Consider the following 22,719-nt stretch of genomic DNA (forward strand, 5'->3'; position numbering starts at 1 on the left):
AACACGTCCCTGGGGCGCTCCCCCGGCTCTCCCGTCTGCTTAGGGCCCACACGATGAACCCGATCCACCCTGATCGACTCTGCGTCTTTCTCTGCCAGAATATCACGGAACACCTCTTGCACCGCCGTCTTCAAGTTTTTCTCTTCCACCGATTCCACCATGTTCTTGATGCGAATATTAGCCCTACGGGATCGGTTTTCAAGATCTTCACACTGCAACTCTAAATTGTGGGTTAGACGGACTAGACGCTCCTGGGTTTCACTGTATTGCTGGGTTTCTTCCTCCAGGTTTTGTACAACCTTTTCCAGGGTGTTAGTGCGTTCTTCAAGTTTTGCGAGATCTTGCCTGATGTCTTGGACTGCCTGTTTCATGTCCTCTCTCATGCTGGCAAACTGGTCTTGCACCGTGGACATAAAGGTATCCTGCAGGTCCCTAAACCAGACCTGCATATCCTCCCTCGAAATTTGATGACCCTGCAAGGGGTCCTGGTTCGAGGACTCAGGAGCGTCCCTCTGGGGTTTACCACGCTGACCACCCTCCACGTCGTTCGCCCAAAGCTGGATCACACTCGTGCCACGTTTGGCAGGGGTAGATGTCGCCCCCATGGGGCCCCTTCTTCCTTTCAGACCTTTTATTCTTGGACATCCGGCACCCCCAGGAAGGTCTCCGCCAGCTCCACCACTTCGCTCCTGTGCCCTGCGGCGAGTTCGCAATGGGGGGGAAGCATGCCCCCTGCAACCCCAGAGGGTGCCTTTCCCTCACACTCTACCAGGAGTAGTCCTTAGTCTCTGCCCCTGTCCTCTGGGAGGGCCCCCGATGAGCTGCGCACTTTTTCAGTCTATCCAAGGAGCACCCGCCCCACTCCGGTATCTGGCACAGCGCGGGCACCATCCACAGCTCTTCTCTTGTTCATAAAACACCAGCTGTATGCTAGTGCTACTGAGGCAAAGCCACACCTGTGCCACCCCCCCCCCCCGGGCCAGACTTTGAAAGGTCCTCCAGAGTGTCCCAGGCAACCCAGCCTATAATCCCAACTGGGTGCCTTGAGCCGCTACCAGCTGCTGCCTTAAAATGCTGTGGGGGGGTAAGGACCATCCGCCCCCTCCACGCACCCGGGATCGCCGGTGCTCCACCGCCTCCCCAGCCGGCGCCGAGCTCTCCCCCCGCCGGAGGAGGATCCCTTCGCAAACCTCAGTCGCAGCGTCCCCGATGCCGCACAGCCGTTCCAGCCGACTCTCGCCTCCTCCGCCTAATCCATGAGGAAGGGGGGACAGGAACCGAAGCTCCCCCCAAGGAAGAAGCCGCGGCCAGGTGCCCCCTCACCGCTCTCCGCCGTGGTCTCCGACTGGCGCCGAGCTCCTCCCCGCCTCCGCTCCCGTGCATCACAGGGCCAGCGGACCTCTCCCTCGCCAGCACACACCTCCACGGCGGTCGCGCAGTCCCAGCGTGACTATCGGAGCCGGCACTCCACTATCTCCGGGGGGTGGGGGTCCTCCGGCATCAGGACACCGGCCTCTTACGCGGTCGACACATTTAAAGAGCTATTTTTCCCAGGCCCGGCAGGAGCGTCCTTCACGCGCGACTCCTCGGCACGGCCGCCATGTTGGAATCCTTAATTCATTTTTTTGACGTTAACTAAACTACACCTGGTAAGAAGACCACCTGTTTAGACACTGACTTTTATTTTGGACTATTAGACATTGACAGCCTTTAGAAACATCAGCCAAGGGAACCATCCCTTTAGAGTTGGGGCCAGTCAGGCATTAAACCTATCCAGGAACCTTAGTAAATAAAGGTTTTAAAACAAACGCCTTTGAGTCCGTGTCTCTCTTGATACCATGCCTGTCAAACAAGTGACATTGTGTTTATTGCGAAACCTATCACTGCCACCAGGCTTATGCAATAGTTCTTTAGTTTTCAGCCAAAGCACCTCTGATTTCTTTTTGTACTGCGCTCAGAGGACTGTTTGTTAGTTATATGAATCCTCATGGAAAGCCTCAAATGGACCAGACACTGTTTTTGTCCTGAAAGAGTGTTTAGCTAGAGGATAGTCACTTTTGGACTTCCTAATACCTAAGGCCTTTACAGTTTATAGGCTCTCGAGAACAGTGTGTGCACCAGTAGGCCATAATGGCATCTCAGCGTGGTGCCCTGTTGGGTGCTGTAAGGGGTCAGAAATGTGAGGCGGACAACTTTTAGATGATTTCTCAAAATATGCCATTTTATTAAATCATAAGTTTCAGTAAACACCTCACTATCCTTACCCTAACAAGGATTTCCCTGCCTAAAATAAACTAAAGGAAACATTCTAACAAAGGATATCTGGCCCTCACAATTTTACATAAAATACACAAGAAAATATATGCCAATTTATAACAACAGTTGCATTTGTAATGTATTCACAGTGTCTCTTGATAACATGGGTGAACTTCCTTTCCCCCGGTTTTAAGTTGTATTCACTTGAAACGTTCAACAAAAAGAAACCAGGAAATCTGGGTTTGTAACACAGTTTCAACACAGTTCTTTGCACCTTCAACTTGTCAAAAGAAAGTTCTGTTCATCCTATGTTCAACAAAGGAAAGATTTCTCTTCTTTCTTGAATGATTTCCACTTGATCAAATAGCATCAATAATATTCTTGGTCAGGATGATTTGCCACAAGTCATAAATGTCAAAGAAACTCAACTTCTGAATATCAGCTTTTCTCAACTCTTCTGTCAACACCATACATCAGTGTCTATCTTTGTTTGTTAGTATAACTTCACAGTACTACTACTTCCACCTGGTTTACTCTCAGACCAGGCCCACTTCTACAAGGATTCACTATGCGGGTCTACTCGCCTGTACGATAGTTTTCCACAATCAACAGTGCTTTTGAAGTTCTAAATCTACCGACAACCCGAACGTTTACCACAGCTTCAGCAGTTTGCAGTTTTGTGACTCAACAACTTTTCAGAAAAGACCAGATTCACATTAGTGCTCCTCAACACCTTTATTTAAGCAAGGCCCTCTTCTGAACATTCACTTTCCAGATGGCCAGCCTCTTTGCCACTTTTGTCTTTTTGCAACAACAATAACCAAAATGCCCTTAAGGATTCAATTCTACCTTTCCTCCTTTTGGCTTTGGCAATGTGAGATTTTTTACAAGCTTCAATTTTATGGAACAGTTACAATCAGCTGCAGGAGTCTGCCTGATTACCGTTGTGCGACTGCTGGTCGAACCGCACTACCCCCGTGAGAATCGAGATGGTTGCTGTGTGTTAGCTGATCGATACAAATAACACCTTCCCTCTGCTCTGGGAGATACAGTGAGCCCACACTGTTTATGAAGACACCCCCAACATCCTTTTGCTGCAACCCTGAAATTGTGTGCAATCTGCACATTGCCTATTCATTTTCAGCAGCCACCTGATTTCAAAATGGCCGGCACAGTGCAAACCCCATATTGAGGCTGTTTATTCGGTTGCCTAGCAACTGGGGCCTACTTCTACCCTATCACGACCGCTGGCCCACAGAAGAAGGCCAAATAAAAAGTCCCTGTCTGCTCTCTGTCCGCGCAATAGCCGCGAGGCCACACCATGGCAGCTTCCTTGTTAACAACATAATCTTATACTCCACTGACCACCTTGATACCACAAATGACACACTATGCCAAGCATGCACACTAGCTGCATAGTCTACCCAGCCTTGCTCCACACTCCATAGAAATTACAGACTCAGCTCTAGATCTATACAACATCACTGTTAGGCAGAAACCTGTGCAGTTCCCTTAGGGACCACTGCAAAAGATTTAAGACTACAGGTGTTGGCAGTAAACCCACTTGGTAGCAGTCTGCACCACCCAGATTTACCTGGTAGCTGTAGCTGAGCAGTCAGACTGCCCTCAAGAAGAGCTAGGCAGTATGCAAAGTATACACAATAGGCACTCAGACACAATAATACAAGCAAACACTGACCAGAGCTTTGGTATCAAAGTATATAATTATTTATTTAAAAACGCACAGTTGAAACACTCCAGCACTCTTAGTGTAAAATATTCTAAACACAGTTACTATTGTAATATATATACCCCTTTTTCCTTATCAGATAAGTCACAGTAAAACACCACTTATTTTCATACAGAGGTGGGCGCTTAACTAGATTGCACTCCAATAAGTTTGTGAGAAAGGGAGGGAAAAACACAGAATATGGAAAGGTACACCACTCTAAGATTCAGGAACACTGTTAGCAAGGCAGAAGAGCAAAAGTCACTGGTGAGCCAAAGTCCAAAGGCTGGGCCCACTCTTAGAGAGAGCAGAGCACAAATGCGCCCAAGATCACACAGTTACACTAGGCTTAGAAAGTCTTGCAGAGGGTTCAAAGAGTTTAGAGAGGCTTTAGGAAAGTTTAGCCAGGGTGTCCCAGACTAACCGAGGTTCGAAAGCCGGGGGCTAAATCTACCCCGTACAGTCGGTAGCAAGGGAAGCCAGGCAGGACACGGTACCTTAAGTGGGAAGGATCCTCCAGCGGTGGCAGTTGTTCCTGGTAGTGGGTGCAAGTTGCGTCGTCGTCCAGGGGAAGAGAAGATCTCGACTTGGAGGAAATGAAGGTCGTTGCACTACCAGGGAAGAAACCAGCCGCAGAGTTTTCCGGTTAAAGGTGGTACCTTTGTTTCGCGGTCGTGGTAAAACGTGGTATCCCGGTTGCCGGGGTGCTTGGCACGGGCAAGGCGGCCACGAGGTACGTCGGGAAAGCGAAAAAAAAGACGGTGAAACTGGTTATCCCCACCAGTCAAAGGAAGAAGACTCTCCGGCGGGAGATCTCCTCGGTCGTTGGGAAAAGTGGTGAGGCAGTCCAGCAGGGCTCCACCCGTGGTGGTGTCGTGGCAGGTCGGCTCAGCTCTCCCTCGTCGGATTCTTAGGTCCTGTGGCGACTTCTGAAGTTCCAGTCCCCAAAGCCCTGCTTTTATGCAGCAAACCCCCATTCACTCAGCCTAGCTGTCACTCAAACATGCTAAGTGGTGAGCCGGCCGGCTCACCACTTGGGCCAATCAGGATGGAGTGCGACTTGAGTGGCCTAGGCAACTCAGTCCAGGGTGCCTAAATTTCCCTCCACCCCTCCTAAGTACCCCAGACAGAGTGGCACCACTTTGGAGGGCTTCTGTGGAGAAGCCCGCCAAAAAGTGGAACAAAGGGCTCGACTTGGGTTGGAGTCACAGAAGAGAACACAAACGCCATTTTAGAATCAAGTTTTGGCAAAAAATACCAACCGGAGAATTAATATTCATTAAATAAACCGGCGGTATGTTCGAGGCTACCGTAAATATTTAAATAAAGATAGTAGCCTAAAACAATGGGAAATCCCATAGGAAAATATTTGCGGTTGAATATAAAAAGTAGTATCCACTGCCACCAGCCAAAACTCGATCAGGGGAGACGGAGACGTGCCCCCTCGACTAACAGACCCCGGGGCAATTGAATTGCCCCAGCCAGTACGTCCACAATATGATGGTTTGTACTGGTTCTGTTCAGAATTTAAGACTAGTAAAGTCAATGGTGACTTTACATGCCCTGGGAGACAGTAGTCAGTCCCAGGGTATGGAGTCTATACTGGGGGGTCACTATGACATCCCTGTGTCACTGCACTGAGGGTGCTGTGCAACACACATCACCAAAACACATGAAGCCCTATGGAGTAAAAGACCCCATAGCCCATTAAACACATCTAGATTCAAAGAAACACACTCCAATCATGCCCAAGAGTGAGGGTAAAAGAGTCTCACTCTTGGCAGGAGAAAAAATAAACCCCAAAAATCCAGCAAAGCTGCTGGGGGACTCACTAGGTTAGGAAATTCAGCCTAAACAGAGAATTCTCCCTAACAATCACCCCAGACCAAACACACGAGACACTACCACAGGAACTAGTACAGTCATTCCAGTGACCTTGCATGCTTCGGAAACCAGCTTGAAATCACCCAATGATTTACATAACATCTCATCGCTTATTAAAGCTGCCCTCATCAATGCTAGATCCCTTCAGGCACATGCCTTAGAGATCGCAGATCTCATAACTTCACACAACCTCAACTTCATCGCGATTACAGAGACATGGTTGCACACAGCCTCAGGCCCCTCACTCGCACTTGCCATTCCAGACAACAACTCGATTATTCACACAGATAGAGATGCCAACATCTCCAAAAGAGGTGGCATTGCATTTATACACAAGACATCAATAGGCCTGAGAAGAATTATCAATCTTCCCATGCCTTCAGCAGAACTCTTATCCGTCAAATTATCCACATCACCTACTTCTACCATCACCTTGCATCTCGCTCATCGTCCACCAGGTCCAACTACCTCCTTTGAAAATGACATCTCACACCTGCTATCTTCCAACATTTAGAATAAGTCGCGAGTCATCATCCGTGGTGATTTCAACCGAGGTCTACATTACTCCAATGATCAGAAAGCTGGCGCCCTGAAGGACACTTTGACTGAATTAGGTTTTTCCCACCGCATCTCTGTTCACACCCACAATAAAAGTAGAATCCTTGACTGGATAACTGACCTTAACTGCAATATTGATACCCGCTCCAACACCCCTTGCGCCTGGACCGACCATCATCTCATCCGGTTCAACATCATTGAAACTGCCTCATCTACCCCACAAACCACTCAAGTACCAGCCATGATGACTAGGAATAAACGTAATCTAACCCTAGATAAACTCATCTGTAATGCTCACCTGATTCTCGCAGAGGCGCCGGTCTTGACTGGGCGACTACCGTATCTTCTAAGGTGATGTGTAGCACCCGGTTGGCTCTTTGGGCTGGACCTCTGTGCACTGTATGCCTGACTTCAAGAGTAAGATGTCTTAGGTAAGTGAATGCCGAGCTCTCCATCTGCCTCGGGGCAGGGTGCTGTAACCAGTTTCTTCACTGGATCGGTAGCGCAGGCCTCTTGACTTCAGAGGACTGCTGTCCGTCGTTTACTGCACGAACGGTAAGTTTCGAGTAATTCTATTGTCTTTAAAGTCTTTAGCAATGATGTCTCTTGTTTTGCAGGTTCCGGCGATGGCGGATGACGGGCTGAAGTGAGTTGAAGATGGAGTCCGTATGATGAATAGAACCGCCTGGAAGCACGTAAGTAAGCGCTTGTTGCCTGCTTCACGATGCGCTCTAACTGTCTTTTATTTTGCAGGTACGAGTTCGGAGCGGCTGCAGGGTGCCGGAATACCCACTGGGGTTGATGTGGAAAGGAGTAATGGCACGTGAGTATTAAAGTTCCCCAATGTCTTTAAAGGCACCTTGTTTTGTCTTTCAGATGCAGGATGCAGCGCCGAAGGCCTCCGGAGCGTGCGAAGAGTCGGTAAGCTTTTGTCTTTCAGATGCCGGAATGCAGTGTGAAGACCTCCGGAGCGCACGAAGAGTAGGTAAGCCTTTGTCTTTCAGATGCCGGAATGCTAACCTGTTCTTTCTTGTCTTTATAGGTGTTGCTGAAGACTGGATTCAGGATGGTAAGCCTTTTTCCTTAGGCCCAGGATCCGATGCAGAAGACACGATGAGCGTTCTGCTGCAGAGGATGCAGAATAACGCAAAGCAAGATTCATCCACCGGGTGTGGTTTAAATAGCCTCCTGTAGTGCTTAGGTGTCTCCTTCCACAGCCACGCCTAGGTAAGAAAAGAGTTCCTGCTTTCCAGAAGAGTTCCAGTGTTCTGAATCTAGGGAGTGGCTCCTGCCCCACCCAACAGGAAAAGTAGTTCCAAACAGAAGAGGATCAGAGGCTCAGCTGGCAGGCAAGTAAGCAGCATGGTCTGCTGCAGGTAAGTCCACCCAAGCATTATGAGCCCGGCGCTTCCAGCGCTGGGACTGGGCACATTTATGAGCCTGGTGCCACTGGCGCCAGGACTGGGTCCAAAAGGTCCCAATTGGGACTGGTTGGCCCTCGGAACCTGGGTTATGGATCTGCTTCCAAGGGAGTTGGGAAAACCCTGACCTTTTGAAAGCAGAGATCATGACATCATCCCATTAGTGCAGCCAATCACTAACCCCACCAAGACTTTCTCAGACCCTACAGTTTTAGCCGACTTATATAATCACACTATTCTCAAGGCGATGAATACACTAGCGCCCATGAAACTATGCAAATCTAAACCACGCACCCACCTCAATACTTGATACACTCCCCATCTCAAGTCTCTTAGGAAAATCAAAACGTCTGAGTCACTATGGAAAAACACCCCCTAGGCAGCAAACAAAGCCAACTTTGCCGCAGCCTCCTTCAACTACAAAATAGCCATAATCCAAGCTAAGAAAGAAAAGCGGAGTCCAACACCAAGGAACTTTTCAATAGCCTGAAGGAGCTAAAATCTCCGGCTTTGCCTCCTAACAATTGCATTAAAGACACCCAGTGGTGTACCAACATACAGAATGCACTCCAAGACAAAATCTCTATGCTCCAAAACAAAATAGCAACGAAGAAATTCCTCATTGCCAACAGTGACCCCACCTCGAACTCCGTCTTCGACCATAAGTACACAACACCAATTTAATTTCTTGCCACTCTCCATCGAAGAGGTCGAAACCATTACTCGGAAACTTAAACCTTCTAACTGTCAAGGTGACGCATGACCTGCCCCCCTTGTTAAGGAAGCTGACAAGGAACTAGCCCCTTTCATTACATCAGTTATCAACGCTTCATTCGAATTTAGCATAATACCCAATAACTTGAAAGATGCGTGGGTAGTACTCCCGCTTCTAAAAAAAAATAAAAAATAAAAAAAAACTCCCTCGACCCTAATAACCCAGACAACTACAGACACATTAGGACGGTTCCATTTCTTCTAAAAAATACTTGACCGCGCTGCATATCTGCAGATACAACAACACCTTGAAAAGGTTTCAGACCCAGACACAGAACTGAAACCGCCCTCATCGACCTCAAGACCCAAATCCAGACTCTGAAAGACAAAGGCAAACTAGCTTTACTCCTCTTACTTAACCTATCAGCAGATTTTCATTTGGTGGATCATAAAATCTTATGCAATCAACTGTCTTCAGCTGCAAACTTCTCAGACCAAGCCAATGCTTGGATTGAGTCTTTCCTTAATAACCGATCCATGAGGGTCTTTGCACCTTCTGCTTCTGCCTCACTGTCTCCCGTGACCTGTGGGGTGCCCCAAGGTTCTTGTGTATCCCCCACCCTTTACAATGTATTCACCAAGCAACTTTTTGATGAGCTGGACTATCTGGGTGAAGTGGGAGAATGGAACAACAGGCTCCCGTCAATCCCTGCTCGCGCGTGGCCTAGGCACCCGCCACGAGAAGAGTTTGCCCATCTACCAGACGACCAAATACCCTGGTACAGGAACATACGGATGTGCCCACCCACCTGCCCAGCAGCCCGCCCTGCCCATGCCGACACCTGCGCCATGGATGAACTCGACTAAACCATTACATCGTTAGAGATGCCATGACGACTTAGCCAACGATCAACACGCCTGTGCAAACATGAACACTGGACACTCCCACACCAACCTACACGAAGAATATACTCAGCGCTATAACGTAGGTGACGAACACACCCACGGACGTGCATCTTTATTATTTTTCACATAGGCTTTTTTACGATGCAGAAACGCAAGACGCGCAATGAACTTATCTAAATGGCTTGCTTACGCTTCTCCTAAAACCTATAACCTAAAGCGCCTGTGCACTCAACGGCTCCATATATGCACCTGATCCAAGTAGGCCGCAAGCAAGAGCTTCCATGAGCTTCCATGAACATTAAAATGAACAAAATCTCAGTTGCTGACCCTGCAGAATGAGCCCGGCGAAAACAGACAGCCAAGGGCGCAATGTTGCAAACTCGCCTTCTAAAAGCAGACAACCAAGGGCACAATGTTGCAATCTCGCATGCCGCAAGCCGACGTACAAGTCACACCTGCAAATTAAACCAGGCACACAACGGGAAAAACAATATTAATTGTGCAGAATTCGGCCTCAAACACGGTCCCACCTCACGTGACCAAGCCAAACCTGAAAGGATGCCAAGGCCAGGAGAACGGAGGCGCCTGGATCCCTCGTTACAAGACACAGGCAGATGCAATTAAAAGACTCAATGGACATCTGCGACAGTGGGAGTAGTCGGCCTTCCAGTTTATGAATAAATCCTCACATTGTCTGCACGTACCCATAGCGAAACATTGTTGCAAATGACAGGTGCACCGCGAGCTGGGAACGGCGATGGTCCCAGACTGGGAGGCTCGCGAGCGCACCAATCAGAACATGGGGCTCTTATCACTGACGCCATTAACATTAACCAATCCTCAGGGGTCTTCATGTAACAATTCTCATGTATCTAATTGTAGGGACAACCCAGGCATATCACCTGACTGACTCTTATCCACTAACACCGTTCTCTATACGTATGCTATACTAACCCTACCACTCAAGTAACCAATCCAGAGTGGAGATAGGTTTTTTGCTAACTTTTCGAGGTGACGCAAGTAGCGCGTCATACTAAGGTAAAAAGGGCCTGCGAGCCCACGATTGTGTGTGTGTCAGGACGGACGCGTACGATCCTTGACCCATCCCTGCCGTTTGTATAATAAACAGCAGAACCACCTTGCTTCTTGCGTGTGTCTCATACTCTGTGGTTTTTGGGATATACGGGAGGAGTTGGGGCCTCCCTGCCCGGAGGTCCGCAGCCGACCCCGGCAGAATTTCCCCCCAACAAGTTGGAGGCACTGCTGAGATCTGTTTAAGGTCTGCTTTTATTTTTATTTTTCCGAGTACTCCCGCTGCGAGGAGGCCCGGCGGCGCGGCCCCCTCTGCCGCTGCCCCCTTCTGAGGACTACAGGACCATCGCGGAACTGCGAGAAGACCAGACAGCGCAATCCGGATATTGGCCTTCGGGAGCCGGTTGAGAAGTATCCCGCCCGCGGTTGGCGAGTGTCCAGGCGTGGTCCAGACGAGGGGAGGTGGTGAGCCGCTTGGAGGGGTGCACGCAGTCGAGCGGCCCCGCATCAAGAGAACTTGGTGAGTATGCCACACCCAACAAGCAATGTGAAATTGTGAGGGAGGGGGGAGGAATTAAATAAGGGAGACGGGAGGTGTTGCACAGGTGCGCGGCGAAGGTTTGACAATTTAGTGTTGGCTATGAAATGAATGGTAGCCGAACGAGTGCAAGAGCAGTCGGCTACGCTACGCGAAAGAGGGGGGCGGAGCACGAAAACATCACGTGCGGCCGCTCGTAGACACTGATTGGCCTAGGTCGCGACTACGTGTAAGGGTGTGTGTGTGCGTGGTTTCCTACGATTTGGTAATTATTGATCAATGAGTAGATGAGGATCCCTATTGATCGAGCAAGAAACTCGATAGGTAGATGACGTTTCCCTGTAGGCGGTAGCTAGTTGGTTGCCCAATACGGAAGATAATTGGCTGGTTAAGCCCGCCTGTCGAGGGGCGTATCACACGCGAGGCGACGCAGCGTGCGCAGTCCGATTATATATTGTTGATTACCTTGTTCCAGGCGTGACAGGAAGACAGCTGTGGGGTTAACGGGGGTAGATTGCAAGTGTATTAAGAACTCACTAGTAGTTTGAAGAGATCGGTGACGTCACCAGTAGGGCTTTCATAGGATATCCCGAGCACAAGGCATCTCTCTTTCGGAGGGTGGTGGGGAAGAGAGTTGTGGTAAGGGAGTGGAAACGGAGATAAACGATAATGAGTTGATCGGGGAAAAGGCGAAACGGGGGACGTGGCTGCGCACGGAGAACGCCGGCCACGGCAAGTGTAGAAGAGGGAGGAGGAGCAAATGAAAATAGGACGACTGTATAAGAACGTCACAAGGGGTACACAGCCGTAGGGGGCTACATGCGCCTCGGCCGCAGGGAGCCGTAAGGGTGTTCTGTAAAGGAAGACAAGAAAGAAAAGAATATACAAATGTAAATACTATATTTTAATAATTTTCCTTAGCGGACTATCGCAAGTCCCCAAACTCACGGGGCCAGGTAAAGGTATAAGGCTGTGTATTGTAGGGGTTAGTAAAATAACAGCTACCAAATAGGGGAAGGATAGCAAGTGGAGCGCTACTATGTCACACGGAGCAGGATCGGGAGGGTGGGGGAACACCCTCACTACCCCACTACAACACATATGCAAAACACTGTCACCCCATAGGGAGAAACTGATCAAGTATAGCATAAAATGGACACAGGGGACGGACAACAAAATGATAACACCGTGGCCGCCTAATGGTAGCTTCGATCCATATACCCAACATTCACTATTAAACCATCTGCATAATACATACAAGGGGAAGAAGTTGACACACCACGTGGAGGTGTTTAACTTATGGAGGATGTTCCAAGGGTCCCGACCAGGACCAAATGGAATGTTCACTGTAGGGGAAACACCGGAAGGAAAAGAGATTAAGGAGGAAGGAGAGAATGGGGAGAAGGAGAGTGAAGGCCCAAAGAACACGGGGAACGGACAAGAGGGAGGAGAAAAGAATAACAATTCAAAAGAAAATGAAATAAAAAAGGAACAGAGCGACGATATGCCTCTAGCAAAGGTAGTGAAAACAGAGGGAGGGGGGTTGTACCCTTTAAGAGAACTAGGAGAAATAGGAAGAGAACAACTAAAGGCGGCTGAGGGGTACTCGAACCCAACATACAGCCCGCCACCATATGCAGTGACAGGTGTCCACAAGGGAGGGGAGCGGACTAGTACGACGGGATCAGCCTATAGGAAGATGCCAGAGGGGGAGGGGAGGACTGGAGAAGAGCAAACTGAGGAAATAGGAAATGATGAGTGGGTAGCTGCACAGATACTATTAAAATTACGAGGTAGATTAACAGGAGAAGAGAAGGAGGTAGTGAGGAAAATGGACGAGGATAATACCAGGGAGAGTGAAATGAGGGGGGAAGAGCTGATACGACAAAAGGAAGAGATTTTGGAGGAACGACTAGCAGAGCTAAGGGATGAGCAGAATGAACTAATCAAACAGCTCGAGAGGGAGGAAAGAGAGAGAGCGAGGGAAAGGAAAGAAGGTAGTAAGAACGAGTTGGAAAGAATAAGGGAGCGAACTGAGGAGCAAAGGAGAGAAGCCGACAGGGTAAAAGCAGCAGCAGAAAGGGTATCAAGAGCAGTATTACGAGAGAGGAAAAAGGAAGAAGAAGAGAAAGAAAAGGAAATGGCAATGTGGAAGAAGAGATTACTATCAGAAACTACCAGGAAATATGAAGAAGGGAGGGTGATAGAGAGTATATTAGAACGGGAGAGGGTGAGATGGGAAAGGAAGAAAGAGGATGAAAGGATATTGGGAAAGATGAGTAGTGAAGTAATGTAGGAATTAAAAAGGAAAAGGGAGGAAATTGGTAGAGAGATGGAGGAGAGAAATGAAGGGGAAAGAGAAGATAGAAGAGGGGAGAGTGAAGTAAGGAGGTATGTATATAGAGATACAGAAGTAGCCACAACATCAGCACAAAGGGGAGCGGTTGGTAAAGGAGAAAGGGGAGACACGGACCTAATAGACTTAAAAACAGTAACGATCAAGGGGAAAAGGACAGAGTGGGGGCCGCCACATACAGATGACTTTTGTAGTGAGGAAGAAGAAGGGATGGAGAAGGAAGGAAGAAATAGTGACAGGGAAAGCCTAGGTAAACTATACACCACTCGGACCAATACAGACTCACCATGGATCTGTATGAGAAAGGATGAACTGGAGAGAAGAGAGGAGGAAGAGCGAGGAATAGCGGAAAGACAGACACATGAAGCCACACCGTCACCATCCCACCCTACATCGTCAACCACCTCACGCTCACTACGTACAACTAAACTCGCGCCTTTCACAAACGAAATGACACCCTATGTAGGTAGGCTTAGAGACCTCCCTAGACGTAGGCAGGAAGGACGAATACACACGCCCACAATAAATACAGGAAATGATGAAAGAAGGGGAAAAGATGGAGAAGAAAGAGTTACGAGCAGGGGAACTACGGACGACATTGACGATGTAAGAGAGACGGAAGAAGAGGAGGGGTGTGGGGACTCAATTTTATGGAACCCAAGGGATATAACGAGACACAACTTAATGCCACTTCTGGAGAGGGGAGGGGTTAGACCACAATACGTCCCTTGGAAGCATGTAGACAAGGAAACTATAAAGTGCAGGCTCCCATCATTAAGTGGAGGTGCAGGTAAATGGATATATGAAATGGAAAAACACACCGCAGGACAGAAACTGGAAGTGGGGGATGTAAAGGGCCTTCTAATATCTATATTAGGGGATGCAGCGGATGACATTTGGAAGAGAGCGGGATTCACTGGGGTAACAATAACCAACACATCGCACGATGGGGCACCATTCGCAAACTGCAGACATGCATTATGGCAGGCACTGAGGATACAGTATCCAGACACATCAGACATAGGAGCGATTACCTCGCGCAAGATGCGTGAGAATGAAGATCCTGTTTATTATATCCAGGAAATTCAAGAGAAGTGGCGCATGGAAACTAGAGAACAATGGGACAAAACACCAGCAATATTCTATCATATACTGGTACAAGGGCTCCCAGAAGGAGTTCAGAAACAACTGAAGAAAGTGGTGGGAATGGAAGCAAAAGCATGGCCAGAAATACAACTGACAATAGTACATCATTGTAGGACATGGCAAGGTAAAATGAAACAAAAGGAAGAGGACAGGAAAACGGAAGAGGCTAAACTAGTACAGAAAAAACTTACTAAATACACAATGGAAGGGGCACTAATAACTACACCTGCAACAATGACCCAAAGCCCCACACAAGTAGTGGCTGCACAAGATCCCTCCCAAATACAACACTCCCAGACTATAACACAACAGATGCCGCCACTCCAGCCATATACGACTAACATGGGAGGAGGATACTCAACGCCAGGAGCTGGGTATTATAATTACAACAGGGGAAGAGGAGGAATAATGAGAGGGAGAGGATATGGATATAACACACAATAGCAGGTGGGGGGATTTAGAAATTCCTACCCCACCGGTCAACCAGTATACCAGGACAACACAGGAAACTTCCCATGGCAGAACAGAGAACCACCGGTGTGTTGGATTTGTGGATTAGTAGGACACATGTCACGCACGTGTAGAGTAAGACCAGGCACACCATCATGGAGCGAACAGGGACAACAAAGGCCCACACAGGAACTGCAGGGCATACAGCAACAGCAGACGTTGCAACAGGTAAATGAACAGCAACAACTAGTAACACAACAACAGCTGCAGGCATATTCACTGCCACAACAACAGGTAGCGACAATACAACAACCCCAAGCACAACAAACACAACTGGGTAGGGTGACAGTACTAGGACACAACCCTTACACAGGAAACGGTCAATCGTTGTACCCTCAATAGGACAGCCCACAGACGGCCTTGGTGTGTCCCATCCTGTCAGTAACCCCTAATAGTGCGGAGGAACCACGCATAGAGGTAACGATAGGTGACAAAAAATTATCATTCCTTGTTGACACCGGGGCGACCCGGTCTTGTATAAGGGAAGGTAAGTTTAAGATGTCAGGCGAAGCCATGAACACCCAAGGATTCTCTGGGGCTAGGGGGTTGGTTCCCTTTACTGATAACGTTCCCTTATCAATAGGGGATTGTGACATGTCAGTCCCACTTTTATATTCTAGGGCCTCACCAATAAATATACTGGGGAGAGACATCATGAACAGGTTGAATATGACGATCTCCTTTACGGAAAACGGCATAATTTGCTCTACTCCAGGGATTAACATGCTCACAGCACGACAAATCATGCAAGCATACTGCGGACAGACAGCGATTAGGGCTGAGCCAGTTGATGGTGAACTATTCCAGTACGGGACAGACATGGCATTTGCCTGGATGCCAGGGATAGAAGGAAAGATCTGGAGGAGGCCAGCAGCCTATTTGTTCAGACCAGAAACACCAGCCAATGAACCAGAAGGAAAGGTGATTTCAGTGGACATAGAGAGCATTATAGCAACAGCTGATTACATTTGCAGTGCATGCCCAAGACAGAGAAGGAAGAGCATGGTGGGCAGTAATGGCACTAGCCGAGGGATGCAGGCTCACCCAGGTGTCAGACGAGGAGCTCTTTTCAGAAGAAAAGGAGGAAGGTGAAATGGTGTTTATGATGAGTGTGGAAATATGGCTAAGAGTGGCGCATAAACAAGTGGCACAAAAAATTGCAATGGCACTTGAGGCACCCACATCCACCCCAGTCCCCTTCTTTGAGGAGGATATGACGAAGGTACCCACATCACTATGGACTACTAGCCCCGATGACGTGGGGTGTATAAAAAGTATAGGGGGAGTAAGGATAAAATTGAAAAAAGGTGCAATACTCCCCAGAGTGAAACAGTACCCACTATCGAAAGAGGCAGATGAGGGCATATATGAAACCATAACGGCCCTCATAAATAATGGCATACTGCTCCCATCTGAATGACCATGTAACACAGCTGTATACCCAGTGCTCAAGGCTAAAGGGGGGTCTTGGCGCTTCATACAGGACCTCAGGCCCTTGAACAACATAGTGGAAGCAGAGTACCCCATAGCAGCAAACCCGGCCACAATATTGTGTGGCATTCCAGCAGAGGCATCACGATTTACAGTGATCGACCTTAAAAATGCTTTTTTCTCAATACCATTGCACCCAGACTCACAAGATTTGACAAGCTTCACGTACAGAAACACAAAGTGGAAACACACCAGATTGCCACAAGGATACTGCGAGTCACCCTCAATATTCAACAGAGTAATACAGATGGATTTGGGTAACATTGAAGTAGAAAGCACAGTGTTGCAGTATGTAGACGACATAATAATTTGCAGCACAAACGAAAAAAGATGCAGAGAGGACTCATTAAAGATGCTGACAATATTGGCTGAAAAAGGTTACAAGGTAGACATGGAAAAGTTACAGTACTGTCAGGAACAGGTACTTTACATTGGTCAGCTCATATCCCAACATGGAAGAAAAATTGCACCACAAAGAGCACAGGCCATTTCAAAAACGCCATTGCCACAAACAGTGAGGGAACTGCAGCAGTTCCTAGGTTTGTGCAACTACTGTAGAGCATGGGTATTTGATTACAGCTCATACATAGGACCCCTGCTTGAGGGATTAAAAGAAGCTAACAAAGGGGAGAAAAAGTTGGGGTGGACAATGGAAATGAAAGAGGCTTTTGATGAACTGAAAGATGCGATATCAACTGCTCCGGTACTGGCCACCCCAGATTATGAGCGACAATTTTTCATATTTTCACATTGCGACTCAGCAGTAATGAAAGCAGTGTTGGCTCAAAAAACAAGCATGGGCTACAAACCAGTAGCGTTTTACAGCGGCCACTTAGATCCTGTAATGTTGGGTCATTTCCCTTGCGAACAAGGTCTCGCCGCAGCTGCTTTTGCGGTAGAAAAAGCGTCAGCAATCACCATGGGGTGCCCAACCACACTATTTGTGGAACATGCACTATTTGCAATATTGAATAAACCCAAGTCCACCCTAACCACGCAGAGGGCATCAGGTTATGAGATCATCTTATCTAGAGCTGAACTATCAATTGTTAGATGTAGCACGGTCAACCCTGCAAGGTTTTTAGCAGAAGTAATTGAGGAAAGAGATTATGCACACGATTGTACGCAAACCACTGAAATGTACTCATGTGCTAGAAAGGTTGAAGAGAACGCACTAGAGGGAGGTGAGCTCCTGTTCATTGATGGGTCATCAACAATTGACCAAAAAGATGGGATAAGGAGGACTGGGGCAGCGGTGGTGAAAATGATGGAGGTACCGGTGTGTGTGGCAATGAAATGTGTACAACTACCACAGCATTACTCTGCTCAAGCGGCAGAACTCATTGCTCTGATCTTGGCGTTGAAGGAAAGCTTTAATAAACGAGTGACCATATATTCTGACAGCGCATATGTTACGTCCACTGTCCACTCAGGGCTGTCAAAATGGAGGAGAAGAGGGTTTAGGAGAGCTGACGGCACTCCAGTGCAACATGCTCTCTTATTGGCCGAACTAATTGAAGTAATAAACGACCCCCAAGAATTAGCTTTGGTCAAATGTACCGCACACACCAATGGAGAAGATCATGTCTCAAGAGGGAATGCAGCGGCAGACGCACATGCGAAGTATGTTGCATACTTTGGTGAGATATGGAACCCCCCAGAGTCAGACAGAGGGAGAGGGAGGGGAATGGCTAAGGAGATGTTGATAAGAGAAGGGTACACCCATCTCCCAGCCACACAGATAATGGAGCTACAAGCGGCTGCACCAATGGCAGAAAAAGAAATATGGGTAAAAAGAGGATGCACAATGTCACCAACTGACGCACTATGGCGCCAGGGTAATACTGGAAAGATTGTAATACCACTGGCACTATTGAATACCGCCCTGAGCCAACTACACTACCCAGCCCACACAGGCAAGGAAGTAATTGCAGCATGAATTAGGGAAGACTGGTTCTGCCCCGAGTTAAATTCTCATGTGTCAAATTTTATCAGCAATTGTCTAACATGTCAACAGTTTACGGCCGGTCACACTCTGAAGGTGATAAAAGGTACTATACCCCGGCCAGAGGGACCCTTCCGACATCTCCATATTGACTATGTTGATATGATCAACGTATGTCAAGGAAATAGGTATATGATTGTAGTAGTATGCCCATTCTCGAGATGGATTGAAGCAGGGCCCTGTTCACACCCAGATGCATTCAGAGCAGCTAAATTCCTAGTGAGGGAGGTCTTCCCCAGGTGGGGGGTGTGCGAGGTACTGCGGTCAGACAATGGCCCGCATTTCGCAAACGAAATGTTCCAGCACATCACATCCTTACTGAACATCAAGCATAAATTTGCATGCGCATACCACCCGCAGGCCAACGGTATATGCGAATGCCTGAATGGCCTACTAAAGAAGGCAATTGCAAAAATACAGCAAACAACAAAGAAGAGTTGGTTGTATTGCCTTCCGCTAGCCCTATTTGAGCTAAGGAATAGACCAGGTTCCGACCACCACCTCACCCCTCACGAGGTGGTTACCGGACGTCAAATGCGCCTTCCTCTGACACCAACATCAAGAGCATTCACAGACCACGAAAATACTGCCACTGTTCTTGGTGATGAAATGTACCAATATGTGTCTTCTTTGATTACTAGTGTAGTGTTTGTGTCTCAACAGCTCGAGCGCACACGGGGCGGGTCTAACAGTGATCAACAAGAAGACGCAGATAAAGAACTGGAAAAGGAAAGACTGTGCAAAGTTGCTAAAGGTGACCACGTACTACTCCGCAATTTCAACAGGAAGTGGAACAGCCCACGCTTCACTGGCCCCCATCTGGTAGAGGAGGTATCAACGAGAGCAGTAAAGCTACAGGACAAACGTGCCTGGAATCACCTACATGACGTAAAGAACTACAAACTCCAGACCCGCCCCAGCGCCACCGACAGGGCCATCGGAAGAACAACAATAGCGTCACCAACGGAGGAAGAGACTTCTGCCACTACTGACGGCTTAAGTGTCCCCATACCCTGTCACCCCCCAGATCGCCCAGAGACAACTACTCAAAGGGAAAGGGGCGATACCCCTCCCGCCCACCCCATGGTCACACGATCAAAGAGTAAAGAGACTTCCGCCAGTTGAGCCCCAAACCCTCTGCCCATTGACCCCCTACCCACTGCAGTAATAACTGAACTGGAGGACATTGTCCTGCACATATACACACGTAAACACTTGAATGTTCTCTCTTTCTTTTCTCTCGCACATGCAGGTACAGCGTATTATTGTATTGCTAAGAAAACAGATAACTAACAAATTCACTGCCCAGGAGTAGATGGTACCCTCAGATGATAACTACCCAGAAGAATTGTCACACCAATTTGTATATGAAGTAAAAAGGCCAACGTACCTGAAAAGAAGGAGGGTATGTGTCTACTACACAGCATTCCTCTTGGCCATAGAATATTCAATGCCCCACCTCCACCCATACTTGCCTGCCCTAAGAGATAGATCGCATAGAGTGGCATGGGAACAGCTCTTCGCCTGGGCACTGAATGACTATTTGATAGGGAGAGCTTAAAAAACAACAACTAACATTAATAACAAGCATATTGAGAATTTTCAGGCGGGCAACTTTAACGTCGCAAGAATAAGCTGCCGGACTGCAGCAAGGTAAGAGCAAAATGCCGGTGAAATTAGCCTTTGTAATAAAATTGATAGGGATTTTGATGATCACCGGGTTCTTGGCTGCCTCTGTATGGCAGTACAGCTATGCTATGAATATTGTTGCTGTACCCAAACCTAATACACCCCCACCCCCAGCTGCAACAGGTGTTACGTCAGGTGGTATTAGTATAATCCCACACAAAGAAAATAGAGTTAAACGCAGCACATACTCAGATAATAAAGGTATTGACAACTACATACAAGATTCAGCACACATCTCAAACAACATGTGGTATCAACACATGACCCACATAGGTAAGCAGACAACAGAAGACAGCTGCTACGTTTGCTCATTAATCCCATACGCCATGAGCGCTTCTCGAACATTCGTTGCCACAGAAATAGATGAAAAGACAGCATGATGCATAATATACCTGACACTGTTCCAAACAAAAGGAAGATTTCAAGGGACAGTGGTGCAACTGGTGTGGAAAACACGAGACACATATCCATATGAAAACAACTTCCTCAAGACTTATTTGAGTTACCACAAGAGCAGTTTACATACTGAAGACTTCAGATACATGACAAGTGGTCCTGAAAAAGGAGAAACAAAGAAAGTAACACTACAATACCTACCATGTGATTGGTACGCCACTGAAGTTCCTGGTAAAACAGGATGTTGGGAGAGGCCACTGGTGACGATAACAGGGAAGGTGTACATGGACAACAAATGGGAGATAGGAGTGGTTGGCAGCAACATGGTAACAAAAGAAACTATTTCAACTATCGATGAACACAACCACAGATGTTGGATGACTTGGGTCAAGTACGTACCCATGCTCACGTGGATAGAGAAGGATGTAGACCCAATAACAATACTGCCGCTAACTGCGCCTAAGGTATGCTACCAACATAAAGGAGAGGTGGACGTAGGATACAACACCGACTGTGCAAGCGTGATGGAGTTACCTGAGGGGGGAGCAGGAACAGCAGTGGTAATGGACTACTACTGGGCCTGCGGAGAAAAGGCATACCACACACTGCCCCCTCTGTGGAATGGTATATGCACAATAGTGCACGTTAATGTACCATCACTAGTGGTACCCCAGAAACACGTGAATATGGCCAACTTCCCCAAAATGGATGAAGGGAACGAGAGGAAGAAGAGATCTGTACAACCTCAGAAGGGGCCAGAGAACAAAATCAACAGCAATAGTACTGTCCTGAATAGAAAGAAAAGACAAGGAGAACCTCTGACAGGAAATTACTTATGGGGTAGATCGGAAACAGCACTCACCTCAATTCCGCCAGAACACAGACTATTTAGCAGAGCAGCAATGTTCTTCTCCTCAATAATACATCCGGGATTACAGGCTTACGCAAATGCAAAATGGCTCTAGATAACTAGATGGGAACTAATGATGAGCATCAATTCTACAGTAAATGGATTCAACGCAATAAAAGAGGAACTGCGCGCAGTGAGGATGGTAGCACTTCAGAACAGATATGTACTGGACCTCCTCACAGCAATGGAAGGAGGAGTTTGCGCAAAGATAGGACAATCATGCTGTACATTCATCCCTGCCAACGATGCTGACAACGGTACACTGACAGAAGCAGTTTCACAATTGGCCCAGATGCACTCCAAAATGATGGATGAAAGTAAAGGTGTAAAAAAGTGTAGGGGAGGAATGGCCACGAGGCCCTCCTCACCTACAGCTCCCTCCCCAGGTGAGGACCATGGCTCGGTGGGAGCACCCTCATGCCACCCGGGCCCAGGTGGAGGGGGGTTCACCCGCCGACGACATTGCCCACACGCACCCTGTCTTTGCATTTACCGAAACTTAAGTTAGGCCTAGACGCCATCGTGCACAGCAAACATGGTGTGAGTTCAGCACACTGTAACGAGGCCCCCACCTTTGGAGGGCCTTTCATGCATCTCTGCCGCCTCAGCAGCCCTGGCAGATCCGCTGCGAGCGCGTTCCCATGAGAAAGTCGGAGATGAGCTAAACCCGAGATGCCAACACGGCAACATTATATTAGTAACAATGTGATATTGCACCCCGTATGACCCGGACCGCAAGGCCGGGGCAACGGGGAAAAAAGCTGAAGCATCACTATCTGAAGAAGGTAGAAAATAGTTCAAGTATTGGTGTTAAGGAACTACCTCTGTTTAAAATGTGAACGAACCATAAAAATGTAACGTTATATGATATCTCTCCAGGTCTGGACTAATGCTGCTATAACTACGGAGAAAGATGTTGACCAAACGTGTAACCTCTATTTGTAAAAGTGTTTTTCAATAGTATGTAGAAACTTGAACTCATATATGTTTTGAATCACCCAAAGCGGCGAGCATCAATCTCTGTAGGCCATAACCTAGATATCCCTCGTATAACGTCTAATGTACATACAATACGCACACAATGTAGTGAACATAATGTTAGGTAATGAAAAGGTACTGGAACCGACTGTATTAAAGAAATGTGTAACGAAAATGAAATATATATATATATATATGTG

The 22,719-nt window shown here is 47.7% G+C and overlaps 1 protein-coding gene across 1 annotated transcript in view; it reads left to right on the forward strand.

Annotated features, from left to right (window-relative positions):
- ECT2L (epithelial cell transforming 2 like) overlaps positions 1-22,719 on the forward strand; it is a 2,055,529-nt gene that overhangs the window by 347,703 nt on the left and 1,685,107 nt on the right. The window lies entirely within an intron of this gene.

The sequence above is a fragment of the Ambystoma mexicanum genome, chromosome 4q (genome assembly GCF_040938575.1).
Source record: "Ambystoma mexicanum isolate Mex_15411 chromosome 4q, UKY_AmexF1_1, whole genome shotgun sequence".
NCBI lineage: Eukaryota > Metazoa > Chordata > Amphibia > Caudata > Ambystomatidae > Ambystoma > Ambystoma mexicanum.